A 22845-nucleotide genomic window follows, 5' to 3' on the forward strand; every position below is an offset into this window, starting at 1 on the left:
AAGGACCCAAATTTGTGTCTCTGCCTGTATTATGTATATCTCTTTACTAGTATAAACATGTAAGGTTAGATGCTTCTGGAAACCAACACCACTGCCATCCAGGTGATTCAGGTGGAATGCCACTCTGTATTCTGAATTTTGTATTGTGGTCTTTGACCAGTAGACCTCAAAATGTCCCATGATCATATGTCTTCCATAAGCCAGAAGGTTGGACTACATATGTACAAAATCCCAAATGTCCCGGTGTGGAGGAAATACTGACACCGTTGTGGGCTATGCTTCATGCCTCCTGTTTTGAGCGAGAGATATACAGTACAAAATCCCTACTCTTTAGACTTCTTTGGTGGTTCTATTTATGCATTCAAAGTGAACATGTGAAGAGGGTAGAGGGGTCAGATACACAAGCCTTCCCCCAACCCACTTCCCCCACAGGAGACCTTTGGGCACTGAACATGAAGATCTGCAGGGAGGTTCTAACTGCATACAGCAGAATGCAGTTAGAAGCTTCTTTACAATCGGAAACCCTGTTTTATCACAGTTCTTGACTGCATGGAGGCTTCTAAGAGTATTCAGGTGAATGCAATTAGAAGCGCCCTTCAAACCTTCTTGCTCAATGTAAGGAGGTCAGTGTGGCCCACATGGTATAGGAACATTGGAATGAAACTCCTGTCACCCTGTATATTCCTCCCATGTACAAAATCCCAAATTTCCCAGTGTGGAGGAAGAACTTCAGTACACCTGAATAGGACTATTGCATCTTTGTTACCAATTTATGAAACATCAATTTTCTAGCTCAACATACCCACTGTACTGTTTAATTCATATCTCTTGTTGTGAGAGACAAATCTGCAGAAAGCCCCCATTTAGGTTTTTAAAATAATCATGATGTCTTGGATTACATATGTACTAAATTACAAGTTTCTAAGTGCTAACCTTTTTGAGCTCCATGTTCTGAAAGAGAGGCATACAAATGTTCCCCTTTCAGACTTATTCTGCAATTCAAGTATCATGGTCTACATGTGCACCACATTTCAGATTTCTTGCTTGTGTATGTGGGACACACACTCCCACTCTGTGATCCACACCAGCATTGGACTGCCAGGTGTGATTGGCAGCTTGGGATAAGAGGTTGATGCCCCAACCCCATCTTGGGGGAATCAACCCCCTACTCCAGGCCACCAGTCATGCCCCACAACCTGACTACATGTGTATGTGGACTAGATGTGTACCAAATCCCAGATTTCTAGCTTTTCGGGGGGGGAGCAGCTCAGTCATTTTGGAGTGCACATTGGTTTCTCTGTTTTGAAGGAGAAATGCCCCATTTTGAGATTTTTTTTTTTAAAAAAACCTATTCAGATAAAGATTTTTAAAACCCTGTTCAGAACATCTTGAATATGCACATCTCACTTTTAGGACATTATGATTATACGGAGGTATCCTGAGTGAGGCCAGCTTTGTCTCCATTTGCTTTTCGTTGCCAGATGAAAACAGGGTTGTTCAGTCAGGGATTTACAGGATGTTAGTGTCTAGACTGGGTACTAAAATGTAGTTGTCTGTGTTTTAGAGGCAGTTGCTTTATTGATCAGTTTTAATTGTCCTCATTTTATTGGATGATTGAATTTATTAGCATTTTGGATTTTTTTTTAAGAAAAATGTTTATGGTTTTGCATTGCTTATTGTAACCAACCCTGGAATTGTTTGAGGGGCTAGAAATATTTTAAATATAAAAATAAGGGCTAGGACTGAGCAAAAATACTCCTCATTCACCAACTCATTCACAGATTGTGTGTGTGTGGGAGAGAGAGAGGGCTGATGTTTAGGGAGAAGCTAAACTGGAGGAGGACTGGCAGAGCAATTCAATCCCCTTTTGCACTAGGGTGGGGGTGGATTGGGTGGAATTGCCCCTCTGCCAGTCCTGCTGACCCCCACTGACCTTCTGCCAGTCGTCACCTGTGGAGTGATGCCTGTATTGTTCCACTCAGGATCAGTGGGCAGCATGAGTGGTCCCTTGGGCACCATGACCCCCCCCATGCAGCCAGCATGGGCTTAAACAGGCCCCGCCTCCCTGCCTCCCATGTCATCACAGTGTGCTGTGTGCCCACACCTGCACATGTGCAGACCTGGCAACATGGGAGGTGGGGCGGCCAGGCCTTTTTAAGCCTTCACCAGCTGCATGGGGTGAGCTGTCTGGAAGGATGAAGCTCCTGCTCCTCAATCCACACCAGCATTGGGTCACCAGGCACGATTCGCAGCCTGGGATAAGGGGTTGATGCCCCAGCCCCCATCTCGGGAGAATCAACCCCCTATCCCAGGCCGCCAATCATGCCCCACAACCTTACGCTGGTGTGGATTGCAGAGCTCCACCCCCCCCAGCCCCAGCTGGGATTTAGGCAGAGACCCTTCTGAGCCATGGGGACCCTTGGGCCCATGCCTGACCTGGCCACCTGCTGGCGCTGGGCCTGATTCGCCTGGTGTGGAGCTCCGCCTCCCACTGAGCGAACATGCAATTGGGCAGAAGTGTTGCTGTGAGATCCCCACTGATAGCAGCCAGTGGAATGCCCCAAAATGAGCAGGCTTCTGCCCCAGCCACCATGCATGGCAGGACTGCAGATGTGGCTGTTGCTTTGCCGCTCCATAAAGTCCTCCAAGGCTGGGGGTGGCGGGAAGTTTGGACCTCCTAATGCCTCCCATCTGGTGAGCACATCTTTTACTTTCCCAAAAGCTCCTGGGAGCAATGTTGTATGACAGCACAGCATTGTCCGGGGAGGGGTGGAATAAAATGACAAGTTGCTGCCAGCCAGCACTCACTGGAAGGAACCCAGTTTGCAACAGTGAATCTTCCTCCCCAAAGGTTGCCAGCAGTGGGGGCAAAAGTAGCATTACTTGGTTCTGCCTGCCAATGGCTCTGGCTCTTCCTGCTGTTGGGCTCCCTATCTTCTTCCCTACCAGTCCCAATAAGCACCAGCCACCACTGGTTGCCAGCCCGCCCTTGAAATTGTGGCTATGGGTTGCCCCCTTTCTCCCTGCACACTCTTGAAATTCAAGCAGAAATATCTCATATGGGCACTTTCAGCTCAGTACTAGTAAAGGCCAAAGGTATATAAATGTCAGAGCTTGGAAAAGTTACTTTTTTGAACTACAACTCCCATCAGCCCAATCCAGTGGCCATGCTGGCTGGGGCTGATGAGAGCCGTAGTTCAAAAAAGTAACTTTTCCAAGCTCTAATAAATGTACCTTGTGATAAACTGATTATTTTTGAAGGTGAGCAAATGCTTGTTCTAAATGTGCCAGGCAGCTATTTTGTTGATTATCTCTTTATCCTTCCTCATTAGTTGCATTGGCCATCCCAGGTCCCCATGGCTGTTTATGATACAAAGGCAGTTGGGGAGGCGTTATGTATTTCCCCCCCTCATTGCATTGGCCAGTGTGTCACAGGTACCAGTGAGCCAGTTTAATTAAGAAAACCACTCAGACTTGAGCAGATGTGGGTAGTTATTAATTGCCAGCAACAACAAGACTTTGCAAGGCAGTTGCTGACTCTAAAAAAGAGAAAGAGAAAACGGCTCCTTTGGATACTTTTAATGAGGCATTGCTCTTGTGGCACACTTGATGTTGCAATCTGGAATTTATAAGCAAATACCAGCTTTCCAGCGTGGACATTAAAGGATTCCTTGTCACTCATAAAGCAGCTCATTTGTGTGATGAAAGCCATGAAAAAGAAGTTCTCCTGAAAAAAAAAGTGAAGAAGGTGCTTTTACTCAAAGCAAATAATGAAACTCGTTAATTGCCTTCTGTACGTTTTGGCTCTTAAGAGATGCCTCCACCCAACTGCAGCATAATTATTCTAGTCCACATTTCGCTCATAAATCAGTTTCAATGTATGTGGGGACTAAAGTCTGTAGAGTAAAATTGAGGTTGGCCTTAGATGCTGGAGGGACAGGAAGTAGGTCCACAAACAAACAGCACTATGATGTTCAGCTTAAGTACTCAATGGGTATCCTTCTCAAGGAAAAAAAGAAACTAGTTACATCGAACCATCTCATCTTGTCTGGTCTATCTAGACATTACCCTATAGACCAGGAGTGGGGAACACTTGGCCCTACAGATGTTGCTGAACTACAACTCCCATCAGCCCTAGCAAGCGTGGCCAATGGCCAGGGATAATGGGAGTTGTACAGCAGTGTCTGGAGGGCCAAAGATTCCTCACACCTGTAACTAAACAGCAGTTAGAATATGACTTCATTAAGCTTGAACACATTTAAGTGCCTGATGCTGAGCCAGAGCATTGGTCCCTCTACCTTGGCATTGACTGCTCCAAGATCTTTTCCAGCTCTGCTCTAGGGTTGCCAGGTTCATGGCCTGAGACTGATCCTGTATCTTTAGGAGACGAGAAAGTCAGCCAAGTGCAGGTGTTCTTGCAACCCTGTAATGGGAAAAACCACAAGGTGGAATTCTCCCTTCCCCCTGCATAATTTTTAAAGATACAGAAGACCTCTTGGTTGCCAGACCCAGCCTCCAAGAGGTCTTCTGTATCTTTAAAAGTTGTGCAGGGGGAAGGGAGAATTCCACCTTGTGGTTTTTCCTATTACAGGGTTGCAAGAACACCTGCACTTGGCTGACTTTCTCTTCTCCTAAAGATGCAGGATCAGTCTCAGACCAAGAACCTGGCAACCCTGTTCTGCTCCCTAAGATCACTTTAACTGGAGATGCCGGCTCCAGGGGATGAATCTGCACCTTTTTGCATGCAAAGCATGTGCTCTACCAAACTAACTGTAGATATGCGTCCTGTGATCTACAACTGTCTTGATCCAAAAGGATGCCAAGGGCTTCATACTGGAAACGGCAATATTAAGCACTGTCTCCTTTCTCCCTCTGCTCTTGGGGCTACTCCTGGTGAACCTTCCTCTCTCTTTAAGTGCCTAAAAATAACCGATGATGCACTCACTTTGCTACCTGCTCTATTCATCCTAGTCTCCCTCCAGCTACTTCCCATCCCTCACTGTTTCAGCAGGGCTCTCATTTGTTCCCACAACAGGCATAGAAGAGGGGCTGGGTGGAGGAATGGGGTGGGAGACACAGCGGCATCGTCCTACCTTGGAGCTGTGAAATCAACAGGCCCAGTGGTTTCAGAAATGATTTCAGAAATGATTTGGTTTCAGAAATGCAGTCCTCCTAAGTATGATGGAGCCATTATCCCTCTGTATTGGGAGGACTGAGGAACCTTTTTCAGCCTGAATCTTTTTCTGCTGTATTCCCTTCTGAGCCATTTTCCAAGGGGCATATGCCAGAGACAAATGGGGGTGGAGCAATGAATGCAAATTCTCCCTTTCTACAAATGCTATCTCCATATTCCATCCAGCCAAGTAAAGGGCATTATCAGATTTCAAGGGCATATTCTAGACAGGTAAAAACCCTTAGGGAGGGTGCAAATTAGGGCCATTTGGGGGTGTGGCTGGGAGGTGGTGTGGCCTGGAGAGAGACCCAAGGGCCAGATGGAGAGGCTTGGAGGCCTACATTTTGCCCCCAGGCCTAACGTTTGCCACCCCATCTCTCTCTGTCTCTCTCTCTGAAGCTTTTATCAACAGGTGCTGAAGACAAAACTTGTATAACAGCATGTTTGCTGCATAGCATTTCCCATTTTATCAGAAGGTCTTTGCTGTGCAAACACACAATGATCGTTTTATAGCAGTAGTGTCAATGGATCACAGATCTGGCTAAAGTTTGCATAGCGTTACATATTGGAAGTGCAACAGCAGAGATCATCCAGTGTGTAACCTAAGGGTTAATTCTGTTACCAGTAAGTCAGCTAACCAAGAGGATGGTGGTGGAGGAAGTGCTGCTTAGCAATCAGACAGAGTGGCATGATCTTCAGTGAGGAAGCACATGCTCTGATTGGCTGTGTTGTTCTGAGGGAGTTTTCCTCCCTATGTTTAGTTGAGTGTCTCCCTGCTACGTACAAGGCCTGAATTGAAAGACAATACCTCTCTGCTCTTTTCTCTTCCTATGATACACTGCTTTTGTTCAGTTTACTCAGTAAAGTGTTATCAGGACTTTTCTCTCTGGATTCCATCTGTGTTATTTACTTTGCTAAAATTATATATTACGTAAATATTCTAAATATGATGATGAATATTGCTATATTTTTGACTGGGTCTCTGTATCAAAATATCCTTGCCCACTTTCACCACGAGGTGGAATTGAGCAACCTGCCACTTCTTTATAATTAAGAACTGTGGGATGTTCTTTGTCAGTCTCAGCTCCTGTGCAGCTGAGGGTGTGGTCAGGAAAAGCAAGGTCAAGGAGGTCTATAGCCAACAGGTGTAGCTATTCAGACAAGTGTCGAGCTTGGAAGATTCCTTTTTAAAAGTAATAAATTACAATTACTGTTACATGGCCCCCAAAAGTAATAAATTACCATTACAATTGCACTGAAAGTAACTTATTACTTTACCATTACTCAAACGTATTCACTACAATTACACTTAAGTTACTTTTTTTAAAAAAATGGATTGCCTACAAGGTGCTGGCCTTGGCTGCTGCACACCTAAGTAGCCTAGAACAATATTAAAAATAAATGCACACACACAGAGGGTAGCAGAATTTTTTTTTATCCATAAGATTAACAGAAAGGCATAACAGAATGTCACATCCACCCCCCATCCCCACCCCAGCAATGGTGATACCCCAACACACGTATAATTTTTCATTCAAAATCAAATTTTACACTTGAAATTTACCGTACATTTCTGTTATGTCTCATCTTTGCTCAAAGAGCACAGCAGACAAGGAATGTCTTTTAACAATCGTTACGTTGCCACTAGTACTGAACAGGCGTTCTACTGTGGCCCTTGGAGGCATGCCTGTGTTGTGCTGCAAAAAACACCGCAGTATCCCTTTCAACTAAAACACATTTTTAACAATATGACAATCCCCTATCATCAAAGAAACATGCAAACTTTAGTATTTTACTAGTTGCCTTTGTAATTTTTGGGCTGGGCCTGGCAACCAAGAGGTATCTTTAAAAGTTGTGCAGGGGAAAGGGAGAATTCCACCTTGTGGTTTTTCCCATTACAGCGTTGCAAGAACACCTGCACTTGGCTGACTTTCTCTTCTCCTAAAGATACAGAATCATTCTCAGGCCCTGCGCCTAGCAACCCCAGAAGATACAGAAAGCAGAATTGAAATGGCTGCAAAAGGAAACTAAGGCTGCAATCCAATACATGTCTACTCAGAAGTAAACTTTATTGGGTTCAATGGGACTTACTCCCAGGTAAGTGTGTACTCCAATACACACTTGCCTGGGAGCAAGTCCCATTAAACCCAGTGAAACTTACTTCTGAGTAGACAAGTAATGGATTACAGGTTAGTCCTTGTATTATAGGCATCAAATTTTACTTGCCTTGACCAGATTGATGCATCTTTGTACTATAAAGTGTCATATTTTTTCTCTCCTCCCACCCCCTCCTCTTCAAAATAGTACAGCTTCAAGGCTTCAACCACTCCTTATCTTGCCTAATTAGTGCAATCCTGTACCAAATTTGATTTACCTGGGGGTAAGCTCCATTAAACATAACGAGAGTTACTTCTGAGTAGGCTTATATTATACTGTAAGTTAGCTATATATCATTTTTAACAAGTGCCTGGACAAGTGTATGTTTGGAACTCTTTGCATTTGCCATAGGGAGGGGGATTTGCACAAAATAACTTCCAGGGAATACCTTCCTCAGAAGATGAAGATGCATCCTGGTTGTTAGGAAGAAAGGAGGAGCAGGAAAGAAAACTGGAAGAAGCAGCTCTTTAGGATCCTGTCTGCTTGCTGCTGCAACTTCTGCCTGCCCCTTGCTCACCGAAGCCACACTTTTGGCTCTGCTCATGGCTCTCCGCTGATAAGAGAGGGGAGGTGGGGGGAGGCAGAGGCCACCACTCCCAGCTTTGCATGCCAAACATGCACACACACATTGTCATCTCTCACCTCCATAGTTCTTCATGTCCATTCTGCCACTGCCTCCTTGACCTCCAGCTCCTTTCTCCCTCCACTCCATTCTTCTCCACCACTTTCCATTTTTAAACCATTTTTTCTCCACTCTACCAGCGTCTCACTCTCCACTTCCTCCCTCATCACCTCTTAAACACCCATAGAGCATGAGGAAAGAATGATGCTGCATGGAAGCACGTGATTTTTATCCACGAATCAGAGGAGCAGAATGTTTCCCTTGCTTCCCCCCTCAAGTAACGCCCCAAAGTAATGCTGGAAACATTACAATTACAGCTCAAAAGTAGTGAAATTACTCCTTCTTCAATTACAATCAAACTGTAAAGAAATCAAAAAAGTAATAAATTACAAGTAATTCATTTTTCCTAATGAGTTACTTCCAAGCTCTGATCCTGGCCCATTGTGTTCAAGTAGCATCACCACATTCACTCTTGATTAATTGAGTCTGATCTGCCTGCAGCTGTTTCCGAGTTAGGGCTGGATGTTAGTGCAGAATGCCCTCTGAAAATCCCTGAAGACACTTCTTCAAGAATCCTGCCATTGTGGGCTCATGCCCTTGACTACTTTCACCATCCTATGCAGAAAGCTCCCCCCCCTTGGGCTACTCAAAGAAAGTCTAATCACTGTATTTTTAAATGCCTTGGTACAGATAGAGTAGAGCATTGCTGTTGTTATTGTTACTATTGCTGTGGACATAACCACCCTTCACTTGCAAATATAATACACCTTGTTTGAACTCCTCTTTTTCATCTGGAAATTATGAGGGATGTACACATCTTGCAACTGATTTATTTATGAGTGGCAAAGACAATCAATCAAAAAGCCTCTTGCATAATTCTTCTCCCACTGCACTGCAACGCATTTCAGCTTGCCAAGCGTATATTTTGAGACATGGCAATGAGGCTGTGTGGCACTTATCTATAAAACTAGAATTTAAAAAAGACAAGAAATCTTCATAAACTGAAATGCTGCAAAATAATTCATGATGCATAGTGATAATGATAATGAAGAAACATTCTCAATTTAAGATCTAAATGTTGACAAGACTTCCTGCTGGGTGCTAGAAGTGTTTTCTACAAACCTTTACTAAAGTTATTTTACTTGATTTTAGATTTCTTCATCTGTTACCTCTAGAGTTCAGAGCAGGTTGTATTTCCTTCGACTGTGTGGTTATGGGATTATGCTATTAATAACAGACACGGTATTCTATGAATACATTTGCCATCTATGGTATAGGTCAAGAAATGCACTAAAAGTTGTCAGACATTGAGATGCATGATCTAATATTTGCATCCTAGACTGTCAGGATAGGGGCAGGGCTGCCCCAGGACATTTTGCTGCTTAAGGTGAAGAACAATTGACCGTCCACCTCCCAATTCCTCATACTCAAGTTGATTGGACTGGAAGTTGGATCTTACCTCAATACTGATCAGGAGATAGCATCCTCTACCACACCCGAGACAACAGGCCTGACTATTTTTGGGTGGGGGAGAGGAGTGTCTGTGTGGCAACAGAAGTGAATAGCTGGGGGCTCAGAAGGGATGACAGCTCCTCAGCATCTGCTGCCTTAGGCAGTTGCTGCACTCTGCCTAACATTAAGGCCAGCCATGGGTAGGTAAGACAACCAACCAACCAACCAAATTATCTACCCAACATTGTAATCTCTCAGATTACATCTTCCATCAGTCACAGCCAGCATGGCCAGGAATTATGGAAGTTCTAGTACAACAACATTTACAGTGAACCAGAGCCAGTGTGGTGTAGTGGTTAAGGTGTTGGACTACGACCTGGGAGACCAGGGTTCGAATCCCCACACATCTATGAAGCTCACTGGGTGACCTTGGGCCAGTCACTGCCTCTCAGCCTCAGAGGGAGGCAATGGTAAACCACTTCTGAATACCGCTTACCATGAAAACCCTATTCATAGGGTTGCCATAAGTCGGGATTGACTTGAAGGCAGTCCATTTCCACTTTTCATGTTGACCACCCCGTTCTAGATCAGATGGAATCTTGAGAAGTCTTTATTTTCACCAGGGGGACAAATAGGGAGGATAGGGGCCGTTTATCTTCCTGCCCAATATTTCAGGCCAAGGCCCCATCTGCATTATACCTTTGAAGCACAATGTTACCCCTTTAGACAATCATGGCTTCCCCCAAAGAATCTTGGGAACTGTAGTTTGTTGAGTGCTGAGAGCTGTTATTTTCCTCATACAGCTACCATTCCCAGGGTTCCCTGGGAAGAGGGATTGATCACTAAGTCACTCTGGGAATTGTTGCTCTGTGAGGGGAATAGGAGTCTCCTAAGAACTCTCAGCACCCTTAACTACAGTTCCCAGTTCTGTGGTGGTGGTGGGGAGCCATGAGTGTTTAACATGTCATGATATTGTTCTAAATGTATAGCACAGATGGGTCCCAAGTGTTAGTTCTTCTAGAATATGTGTATGGCTCTACACATTGATCACTATGATTAAATGTTTAAATGGGCTTTTTGCACTAAGAATGCATGCCAAAGGTAAGCATCCATGTTTTTTTAATAAAAAGTTGTGATGGGTAAACATTTTCTCCCTTCAGAATAGGCCTGGGTTTCAGAAAACCAAGCAATATTCCTGAAAGAATGGGAAACTAATTATCCTACTGATGAAATGTCATAATCAGGAACACAACAGGGTTTGTGAATCTGCTCCTCCCCGTTCCCAATTTTGGTTTGTAACAAGACAGTGAGTAGAGCAGAGCGCCCAGTCACCCTGAGACTTGCTCAGACAATTGGTTAGCATTGTGGATGAGTAAAACCAAATGAGGGTAGGAACATGCAAATCTTCTTTATACCAAGTCAGACCATGGAGTCCATGTCGCTGAGTTCTTGTTGATTTATATCCCTTCAAGTCGGTTACGACTTATGGTGACCCTATGAATCAGCTTCCTCTAATAGCCTCTGTAATAAACCTCCTTGTTCAGATCTTGTAAGTTCAGGTCTGTGGCTTCCTTTATGGAATCAATCCATCTCTTGTTTGGCCTTCCTATTTTTCTACTCCCTTCTGTTTTTCCCAGCATTATTGTCTTTTCTAGTGAATCAGGTCTTCTCATTATGTGTCCAAAGTAAGATAACCTCAATTTCATCATTTTTGCTTCTAATGATAGTTTTGGTTTAATTTGTTCCAACACCCAATTATTTGTCTTTTTCACAGTCCATGGTATGCACAAAGTTCTCTCCAACATCACATTTCAAGTGAGTCACCCCTAAGGATGTGGCCACCCTCAATTCAACATTCACACTTTTTGTTGCACTCATGCATATAGGCACACAGTCTGATCCATGCTGTTTATCTCTGGGTTTGAGAAGGGATATTGCTGGGCACTGGACTGGGCAGAAAGGTCTACTTTTTTAGTGGGACGGGAAGAGTAGGCCATGTAATCACTCCCCTGGGCTACAACACTGAATGGCAGTTGCACCCTAGGATTTGAAAATGGCATCTGGGCTTGCCCCTCTGGCAGCCACCAGAAGGAGCAGGTGTGTAGGATAGGTGATAATCTTTGGACAGGCAGATAACAAAGTGATTGGCTGGTCCCTCTCAGTAGTTTAATTCATTAACGTCGTCCTAACAGTTCTTTCAGAAAGAATTAGCATTGTCTGTTCTCATTCAGTTCAACCTCTAAAGTGGGTGGGTGGGTGTGGAGAGAAGAGGGTCTGAGAGAAAGAATAAAACATTTTCCGTAAGGCTTTTTTTGGGGGGGAGGAATTAGTAGCAACTAGTGTTTTATCATTGTTCTGACAGTATTGGGATTTTTTTTTTTTGGAAGAGGAAGGGGGGAAAACAGCAAAGGAATAGCATTTCAGACTGCAACTTGACAGAATGATTTGCCCGTGCAAAGGCATAAAGTTTTGGGGAAACTAAAATTGGGTACCAAATTGGGTATGTTACCCTCAAGGGCGAGTTTCTATGTGAAATCTTTCACATCTTTATTCCTCTTGAGTAGAAACAATTAGGTTATTCTTTTCTCCCCCCCCCCCCATTTCAGATAGAGCAGACAGGGAATGAAAAAAGGTTGTCAGAGATCAAAACCCTTCCAAACATGACTTTGATTCCTTTGAGAGAGCAGCTGAAATTTCCACTTGAGGCACTTGCTGGTTTTCCTATTCTGTTTTTAAACTGACTGCATATTACAAATGGGCCCCTTTGCAATGCAGAAATACTTCAGAACTATTTTCATTCTAATGAGAGGAACTGGGTGGTTTCTTCCCCCCCCCCAAACCAAGCTAGCCAAAGTTCTCACAAATTGATCCACCAACTAAAATTACCCATAACTTCACTGTGGGCAGACTTCCCAGGGGTGTAGCAATCGGGGGGCAAATGAAGGCACTGCTCCCCAATGATTATTATGCCCCCCCTCAATAAAATTTTCTTTCAGTCCCCAAATTTCTAGCATTGCAGTAAATTCAGTTGAGCTTTTTGACATGCAGTTTAGGCATCCAAAGAGAGGGGCAGGGCAAAGTCCCCAAGGGAATGTGAACACAATAAATATAAAAAGTTAAAAGCATGAATGAAGTGAACCGAAGTCTTGATGGATGTGGGAGGAAAGTGGCAAACCTAGGAGTCTGCAAATGGAGGAAGAAAAGGCAGGAAGGAGAGGATTGTTATCCACTACAGAAGAAGCAGAGAAGTGAGTGAGCTGGCTCTCCAAGGCCAAGGAAGCTTAACTGAGACCTTACTAACTTAGCCTAGGCAATGGGGAGCTGGAATATTGTGTGTGCATGTGCGTCTGGGGGCATTTCTTCCCTAGTTTGTTTAAAAAGTTGAAAAATAATAATGCACCTTATGCAAATTTATGTACTACCAAATAGGGTGTGTGAGATTTGCTGGTAGAGCTATAAGAAGCAGTGTTAGCTGGCTGGCCTAGGGCAGAGCTTGGAAAAGTTGAACTACAACTCCCCAGTCAGCATGGCCACTGGATTGGGCTGATGGGAGTTGTAGTTCAAAAAAGTAACTTTTCCAAGCTCTGGCCTAGGGCCTTTCTGTAGAACAGAGATTGTGTGCTTGTACAGTTTATTCTAGCACCTGCACTTCAGAGAGACGTATAGCTCCTATGTGACACGCTGTCAAACATTTCCTTATGAAAAGTGAGGTTTATACGTATTAATTTGATTTTTAAAGGGAAACGTCTCTTCATTTCTTCCCTGGCATGGCAACAGAGACCAGGGTAGTTAGCTCCAGGCAGCAGCTGTCTCAGGAGAACTGAACTCACAGGTCACAAGCTTACTAAAGAAGCCTTTCCATGCGTGCACAATTGTATGCTGCAGGACTCACCTTTGGTGCATCTACAGCTGTGTGAAAATTCATTCTCAACTTGGATGCATGCGCTGACACCATACAGGTGTTAAATGCTTCATCAGAGAAAAAGAAACTTCATGGAATCAACATAGTAGAGTTGAAAGGGGCCTATAAGGCTATCAAGTCCAACCCCCTGCTCCATGCAGGAATCCAAATCAAAGCATTCCTGACAGATGGCTGTCCAGCTGCCTCTTGAATGCCTCCAGTGTCGGAGAGCCCACTACCTAATTGGTTCCATTGTCGTATGGCTCTAACAGTTAGGAAGTTTTTCCTGATGTTCAGTCAAAATCTGGCTTCCTGAAACTTGAGCCTATAATTCCATGTCCTGCACTCAGATGGTTGAGAATAGATTCTGGCCCTCCTCTGTGTGACAACCTTTCAAGTACTTGAAGAGTGCTGTCATATCTCTCCTCAGCCTTCTCCAGGCTAAACATGCTCAGTTCTTTCAGTTGCTCCTCAGAGAGCTTTGTTTCCAGTCCCCTGATCATCCTTGTTGCCCTCCTCTGAACTTGTTCCAGTGTGTCTGCATCCTTCTTAAAGTAGGGTGTCCAGAACTGGAGGCAGTACTCAAGATGAGGCCTAACCAGTGCCAACTAGAGGGGAACTAGTACTTCACACAATTTGGAAACTATACTTCTGTTAATGCAGCCTAAAATAGCATTTGCCTTTTTTGCAGCCACATCACACTGTTGGCTCACTTTCAGTTTGTGCTCAACAACAACTCTTAAGATCTTTCTCGCATGTAGTATTGCTGAGCCAAGTATCCCAATCTTATAACTGTGCCTTTGGTTTCTTTTTTCTAGGTGTAGAACTTTGCACTTATCCCTGTTAAATATTATTCTGTTGTTTTTAGCCCAATGCTCTAGCCTGTCAAGATCACTTTGAATTTTGTTTCTGTATTCCAGGGTATTAGCTATGCCAATTTTGTATCATTTGAAAATTTAAGCATTTCCTGCACGTCTTCATCCAACTCATTAATAAAAATGTTGAAGAGCACCAAGCCCAGGACTGAGCTCTGCATCATCCCGCTTGTTACCTCCCCCCAGTTTGAGAAGGAACCATTGATAACCACTCTTTGAGTAAGATTCTGTATGCAACTGCGGTTCAACCAGATGGCTGTTCCATCCAGCCCACATTTAACTAACTTACTAATCAGACTATCATGGGGCATTTTGTCAAAAGCTTTGCTGAAAAGATGTATTATGTCCACAGCATTCCCACAATCTACCAGGGATGTTACCTGATCAAAAAATGAGATAAAATTAGTCTGGCAGTATTTGTTCTTGATAAATCCATGTTGGCTTTTAGTAATCACTGCTTTGTTTTCAAGGTGCTTACAGAGTGACCACTTTGTAATCTGCTTCAGAATTTTCCCAGGGATTGATGTCAGACTGACTGGTCTGTAGTTCCCAGATTCCCCCTTTATGAAGATAGGGACAACATTAGCTCTCCTCCAGCCATCCTGCACTTCACCCATCCTCCACAATTTCACAAAGATAAAAGGTAGTGGTTCCAAGAGTTCTTCAGCCAGGGCCTTCAATACTTTAGTATGCAGTTCATCAGGCCCTGGAGATTTGAACTCAATCAAAGTGATTGGGTATTCCTTGACCATTTGTCTATCAATCTCAAGCTGCAATCCTGCCCCTTTCAACTTCACATTTGTCAGGAGGATCATAGACCCTCTTTTGGAGAAGACTGAGCCAAAGTAGGAATTGAGGACTTCTGCCTTTTCTTTGTCCTCTGTTATCATTTTGCCATCCTCATTGAGTAGCTGTACCACCATTTCTTTTCTCTGTCTTTTAGTACGGACGTACCTGAAGAAAGCTTTTTTTGTTGCTTTTGGCATCTCTCGCTAACCTCAGCTCACTCTCAGCTTTAGCCTTCCTCCCTGCTACGTGACTGTACTCTTCCTTTGCAGCCTGGCCTTCTTTCTACTTCCTGTAGGTGTCATTTCTTTTGTTTTGTTTTCATGTCATCTCTAAGCTTTTTGTGAACCCACATTGGCTTCAGCTGCTGTCTTCAGGTAGCCAATTCTTGGCTTTTGAAATTAACATATTTGATGGAATTTCAAATGAACTGTTCCTCTGCACGTTTGCAGAGAAATCACATTAAACTTTATTAACAATTCAGATTATTATGGTAGGATGACTTGCACAATATACATTTAGTCACTTAGTTTACGTAACTATTTTGCATGTGGGAAATATTGTATTTTAATTTGATTTGCTTTTTTGTAAACTTCACAAAACATAGTTCCTTGTTAAAATGCAAAAATTGGAGTTTGTTTTTCTCATTACCTAAGAAAACCTCTCCTCCCAGAAACCTCTTTTGTAGTGACCGATGCCCCAACCCTTCTGACCCCCAATTTTCATCTCTGACGGCCCAATGAAAATTGACTCGCTACACTCCTGAGACTTCCCCTGTGCATATGATTAGTTAATTAACTGACTCATTAGTTACTGCTTTGCTGCTGGCAAGGAATCCAAAGGCCCTGTAATCAAAATGGAAATACTAGTGGAAATGTGTGGAGGAATAATTTCATAGAATTGTTGCGCGTTTGCAAAAAATCACTCAACTGTTTTTGTGCGCCTGAGAGAGTTTGGACTTGGGTTATCATAAGAAAGTGCACCATTTTGGTGGTGTTTTCCTTGTTTGTTTGTTTTACCCTTACAGGATTTTCAAGCTGTTTTTCAATGGCTATTCCATGCCAAATAGCAGTGGTGGCTGGTGCCCATTGGGACTGGTGGGGTGGAAGCTAGGGAGCCAGGCAGTAGGTGGAGACAGAGCCAATGACAGGCAGAGCCAGCTAATCTACTTTTGTCCCCCTCCTCCTCCCTACAAGAAGAATACTGAGACTGAGAAGGAGGAAGCCTCTGGACTGGTTATAAGTAAGAAAGCAGATGGATGCAGGCTGGCAGGTACAGGCTGGTAGGTGCAGGGTCAGCCCCAGGCATGCCAGGGCCCTTGGGCATCAGCCTGCCCCAGGCCCCGGCACTCCCCTTCTGGGATTCGCAGCAGGATTGGTACCGCGGATCACAGGGCAGGAGATCCCAAGCCGCCCGCCATTCCCCCACTCTGCTTGCTTGCTTGCTTATTTATTTATTTATTTATTTATTTATTTATTTATTTATTGGATTTGTTAGACACTCATCTGGCAGGTTGTCCTGCCACTCTGGGTGACGTACAATAAAATACATGGTACATTCAATATAAAAACATACACACGAACATTAAAACCACTTACCTTTCTCTGTGCTGTCTTTTTGGCGACGCACACGTGCTACACACGTGCATTGCTGCCATCAACCAAGATGGTGGCAGAGGCTTCAGCCCCTTAGGGAAACCACGGACACCATCTTGATTGATGGCAAACCTGGGCGTGCAGTGCGCAGCCGGAAAAAACATCAGAGAGAAAGGTAGGTGAAGCAGGGGAATGGCGGGCGGCTCTGAAGCTCCTGCCCTGCTATCTATGGCATCAATCCTGCCACGGATTGCGGAAGGGGAGCGCACTCGGCCAGTGCCCCACCTGGCCACCCTTTAGAACCGGCCCTGGGTAGGTGATCAGCCTCCACTGCCCAATAAACTTGAGAAGAGATTCCCAATTTTGGCTCATGATGAACATAGCATCTGATCCTGTTTGCCATACTTGTAGTGCAGTCTTGATTAATTTAGGCCTGGTTCTCATATAAGTAGCATATTGGAAGAATAGAACCCTAAGCTTTGCTTTAGAATAGAGAACCAAAAACAACCTAATGAAGACTGAGCATGCTTGGTGGCCCTTTTCTGTGTGCTACCTAGATTGAAAGCATAGCTGGGCAGGACAAGTGAGAGGGCCTTCTCAGTGGCGGTACCCATCTTATGGAGCTACTTATTCTGTGGAGTGTGCTTATTTAATTAATGTGTGTTTTAACATTATTTCCCACCCTTCCAAAAGAAACCCAGGGAGGTAAGCAGCAAAACAATCATTCAAAATCATTCAAATATTCTCACATCTAAATCATTTCCAGGTTGCCAGGAACAGTATATTTCACCCGTCAAATGTCTGGTGAATAGGAATACCTGAAAATACTGTCAATAATGTTAATAATTAGGGAGAGAGATGCACCTCACCAGGGAGGGCATTCAACAGTGGGGGACCACCACTGAGAAGGCCCTGTCACAGGTTAGTGCCAGCCAACCAGTTCCCAGCTATGGCACCACCAACAGGGCTTCTCCTGCTGATTGAAGACCAAAGATGGTTGATATTAGGTGAGGCACTCTTTTAAGTACTTGGGTCCCAAGCCATTTAGGGCTCTGTACGTTTCCACTAACACCTTGAATTGGGCCCAGTAGTTTATTGGTAGCCAGTGCTTTCACTGGTGACATATGTTCCCATCAGCCTGCCTCACTCACCAACCTAGTAGAAGTTAGCCCCCTCCATCACTACTTTTCACCTGTAACCAGAGTCCTTTTTGCACTGGGACAATGTTTTTGTGATTGTTAAACTACTGACCCTGTGTCTTTCTTTGTGATTGTTTTATGGAATTGTAGTGCTATATATGTGCTGCCCTGAGCCTTCTTTTACGTTAGGAGGACAGGATATAAATGCCTTAATAAATAAATACCAAAGCATGTATCGCCATGTCTGTTTGGAAGTAAATCCTACTGAATTCAATGAAGTTTCCTCCAAGGTAAGTGAGGTTAGGATTGCAGCCTAAATAAATAAATACTGGTTGACTAGGATTGGTCAGATCTGTCAGTTTAGGTTCTGTCCGTTTCTCATTTTTGCAATCTTAATTCTAGTTCTCCACATTTCTGCAGCAATTTGCAGATTTCTTTTTAAACAAAATCCTCATGAATATCAATCAGGATTTTAGTGTGAGTGTCTCCTAATAAACACATTTTGTATGCAGATTTGACTAATGTACACATTTTTGCAAGCAATTTCCCTTGCATTTTGTCTATTATTTTTGCTATTTTTGTGCACACTTTCCCCTAATATATGCTTTTTTGTAAACATTGCTGGTTGGAGAACGCATTGCAACATTTGGAGAACTGCAATTTTTTAAAGGAAAGCTGTGTTTCGGTTTGTTTCAGAAAGTGCAAATTAGGTAGGTTCACCTTTAAATGCTCACTGAACCAAATTTGTCCTTCACTGCTATAGATGAATGATGGGGGAGGAGGAGAATAGAAAAAAAAAGATGGGAACGGTGTGGAATATCCTGTACGTGGGCACAGATTAATGGCTGTAAACCCGGAGAGGAGCCACCTTATATTGCAGGTGTGGATGGGGAGAAAGTTGATTCAGTTCACATTTAAAGATGAACCTGCCTAATTTGCACTTTCTGAAACAATGCAAGAACTGAAACACTGAAGCCATACTATGGTAAGTGGGCATAAAAATGCATATATTAGTGAAAATAGCATACCAAATGCATTACATTAGGGGGAAATTGTTTGCAAAAATGTCAGGCAAAATTGCATACAAAATGTGTATATTGGGAGAAATTGCCACTAACATTTTCATGAGGAACTAAATTTTAAAAAAATCACAAGCTGATGTGGAAATGTGAAGAAATGAATTAAGATTGGGAAAAATAGCAATTTAGCGTGCAATCCAACTCACATTTATGCCAGGCTGAGGAGAGTTGTATGCAGTGGATCTCTAGCTGAGCTGGCTGGGTCCCAGCTAAACTGGGCTACGCCAGTGTAAATCCCTCAGCCTGGCTCAGCCAGGGTCCAGCCAAGCCAGCCAGCTCAGCTGAGGCTGGCGCAAGTGGAGCTGGCGTAAGGCCCCAAAAAGGGGCGTGTTGCGGGAGGGACTAAGGTGAGGGGACTTAGGCCACATCCAACTTGTGTTTGGAGTGCTCCTGCAGGCCCCAATCCAGGCAAAAGTTATGCCAGGAAAAAGGTCCGTCTAAAAAAGGTCAATGGAGAGGGCTTACTTCCCAGTAGGGGTATTTGGGAGAGCAGGATTTTACTTTCTGGTCCCAGCATGCAGCTCCCAGCCGATCCAACATTCAGCCAACCCAGAGGATCCTGAGTTGTGATTGGATGCAGCAGAACCTAATGCCAGCTACTCTTGCTTCAGCACAACTTATGCCAGCTTCCCCTGAGTTGGATTGCTCTGTCCGAGGAAATGAAATCGACAATTTGCCCATCCCTAATTGCAGGTGCCACATCTGTGTGATGAGAAGGGGGACCAATCCTATACTCACATACCTGGGAATAAGCCCCACTGAACACCGAGGGACTTACTTGCAGATAGACATGTATAGGGCTGCATTAACAAGACAGCTTCTGCTTGCTTGACCTGAGCAGTCAAGTGCTGCAAAGACTGTGCAGGATAAGATTTCAATCTATTTTCTGCCATGTGTAATGCAGAGTGCACCCTTCGGGCCTAGCTAATATTTAAGAATAACAGAATTACTTATGAAATATTACCTCTGCCCTTAAGGGAGAGAGAGAGAGAGAAATAAATAAAAGTAGAAAAACTGGCAGTCTGGGTTTTGCTGCTCATATTCTGCCATTTGCTGCTGGATTGAATCCTCCTGTTTCAGAAGGAAGCCCAACATCAGCATGGGCAGAGTATGCAACGTGACAGCCATGTGGCAAAGATGAGCCAGATGTTGCCGGTGGATGGGAGAAAGTGTCATGACTTGACATCTGTGTTTCTTGACTTCTACTGATGGAAGGGAAGTTCTATACCTTGGCAGAGTCCAGGCATCAACCAGCCTGTCACAATGCATTTTGTTTCTCTCCCTTAAAAACTGGTCTCCTATTAAATTTATAGTAAAGTATCATATTGCAAATCCATCCACACAGTTCATATAGTATTGGCAGATCAGTTCTGGCCTATTAATGTTGTTACAAGTGGGATGAATAGGGGGCTCATCAGACAACTTATCCAGAGCTCCATGCCACAGGGATCAGTGAGCCTATTCCTGCTGCATACTTATTTAAATGCGTATTATGATGCATTTAAACAGTCAAGAACTGTGTCACGACAGCCAAGGTTATTTGAAGTAAACAATCGAGACAGGATAAGTAATTTGAAGGTTGGATCACTGCACTCTGTGTGGGGTTCCCTTTGAATGTGGTCCAGAACCTGCAGTTAGTGCAAAATGCGGCCGCCAGATTGCTGACAGGGGTAAGAGTCTGTCACTATATTACTTCCCAGCTCAGAGATCTGCACTGGATGCTGATTTGTTACCAAATTCAAGGTATATAAAGGCCTTAACAGCTTGGGAATAGTTCATACTTCATATATGCCTGCTTAACCACTGCCATCTGCAGAACTGGCACTCTTACAAGTGCCACATAATGTTGTTTCTGCAATTGTAATAAATCAGTCTTTCAATGTGGCATCACCTACACTCTAGAACTGGCTGCCTACTGACATTTGGCAAGCACCTTTGCTGCACCAAGTTTTGTACCTGCTAAAAACGTGTGGGGTTTTCTTAGGCAACCCTACCCAGATATGTAACATTGACATATGTTTTAAGATATAGTTTTATTTTATAATGTTTATTTTTTAAAAAACCCTGCCATTATATATATATATATATATAGTATTTTTATTTAACCTCTATGAGGTTTACATTACACATACACATATATTACATATACATATATACAGATTACATATATATATTACATATATATATATATATATATATACACATTACATATATATATTACATATACATTACATATACGTATATATATGTAATGTAAACTCCTTAGTGGTTAAATAAAAATACATAAATAAATGAAAGTTCAATCTGCACATTAGACCAAAAGGTGCAGATCACGTCATTTCATATCAAAATTCACAGTGACTGAACTCCTGAAGAATCTCTACCATGTACATCCCTACCTTCAGATGATGGACAGTGAGCCAAAGTCTACTGACAGTGACGGCTGGTGGTGTCAGTGGTGGCTTCAGCACCTTGGACAGTTCCTCGGAAGTTCAGACTAAAACCCAGAGCAAAGTCCACTGCCTCGCTGACATGGAACCATCAGCCTCCACTGCCCTCTGGATGGGATATGCAAGAGTGTTCCCTGTGGGGGACTCCTTTGCATATCCAGTCCAGCAGTCTTTGGCCATTTCCAGTGTCCCTCAGTACTGAAATGTACTGAAATGTTGGTTTATGATGTGTGGCTGAATCTGATCATGCATTTGGATTGAGGATGTGACCGCTCTTATTGTCCTCATTATCATGTATTTATTATGCTCGTGTCTCCCACATTTCAACAAGAATGTGCTCCCGAAGCAGCTCTCTGTTCATAAAAAGACAAGCAAACAATAAATTACTTTAATTCTGTAAATGTAATACTATCATTTCAATAAACATTTCAATAGCATTTTATCTTAATAAATGTAGTATTTCAATAAACATTTCACAAATATTTCATTTTGGTAGACATGCTATGAACATTTCAGTAAATGTTTCAATAACGGCTCATTTCATTAAAAAAATATCAACTTCTCAATAAACAATAAAACAAACAAGAATCCTCTAAAAGCTGTAGCAGAAACAGTCCATGGATGTAATATCGTTGTTTTAACCATGTGTCCCAGTAATGTATACTTGTGTACCTGCACACAGGCATTTTATTAAGGTATTTCAGTGGCTCCCAAAAAGTTGATGTGATGATGATGATTAATTAAATTTCTATCCCGCCCTTCCTTCCAGAAGGAGCCCAGGGTGGCAACCTCGTGAAACTGACTTACATGGAGCTATCTATAGTCTATCTGGCAAAGCACTGTTTATCTGACTGGCAGTGGTTCAGCAAAGCCCCAGGTTGAGATGTGTGTTTCCCAGGGATAGAATCTGGGACTGCCTGTGTGCAAAGCATAGCATGTGCTCTCCAGCTAACTTATGGACTCTTCTAGCAAGGGTGGCAGGAGTCCCTACCCCCTGCTGCCAGCTGCTGAAGCAAGCCTCAGGGCAAATTAGTTATTTCAGCTTCCTGGAATTTGCTCAGCTCACCCATCAGCATCTGCTGAGGTTTGCACAATGTTTAGAGTTTAATTCACTTTATTGCACTGATTAGTAAGCTGAGAGAGATGCCACTTTGCAACGTGGTCAGCTTGACTACACATGGGGAGAGGGGGAGAGGAATGCTCAAGGACATCCCGGCATTTGCAGAAGCTTGTAGGGGTCTGCCTTGAAGGAGAGCAGTCTTGAAAGTTGGTGTGTATGTATGGGATTGGGAGTCAGACAGAGCTATGAAACAAACTGGCCTGATCTGCTAATCTGCATGGTGGCTGTTGCTGGTAAGGATGGGTGATGATGCCAATTTTACTTTCTCTGTGCGTGTGTACTGCCTTCAAGTCGATCCTGACTTATGGCAACCCTACGACTAGGGTTTTCATGGTAAGCGGTATTCAGAGGTGGTTTACCATTGCCTTCCTCTGAGGCTGGGAGGCAGTGACTGGCCCAAGGTCACCTAGTGAGCTTCATGGCTGTGTGGGGATTCGAACCCTGGTCTCCCAGGTCATAGTCAAGTGGATAAACCCAAGCCAAGGCATCTTACCAG

General features: G+C 43.5%; 1 protein-coding gene across 4 annotated transcripts in view; it reads left to right on the forward strand.

Moving 5' to 3' along the window:
• DCC (DCC netrin 1 receptor) overlaps positions 1–22845 on the forward strand; it is an 882319-nt gene that overhangs the window by 560815 nt on the left and 298659 nt on the right. The window lies entirely within an intron of this gene.

Source organism: Rhineura floridana, chromosome 1 (genome assembly GCF_030035675.1).
Source record: "Rhineura floridana isolate rRhiFlo1 chromosome 1, rRhiFlo1.hap2, whole genome shotgun sequence".
NCBI lineage: Eukaryota > Metazoa > Chordata > Lepidosauria > Squamata > Rhineuridae > Rhineura > Rhineura floridana.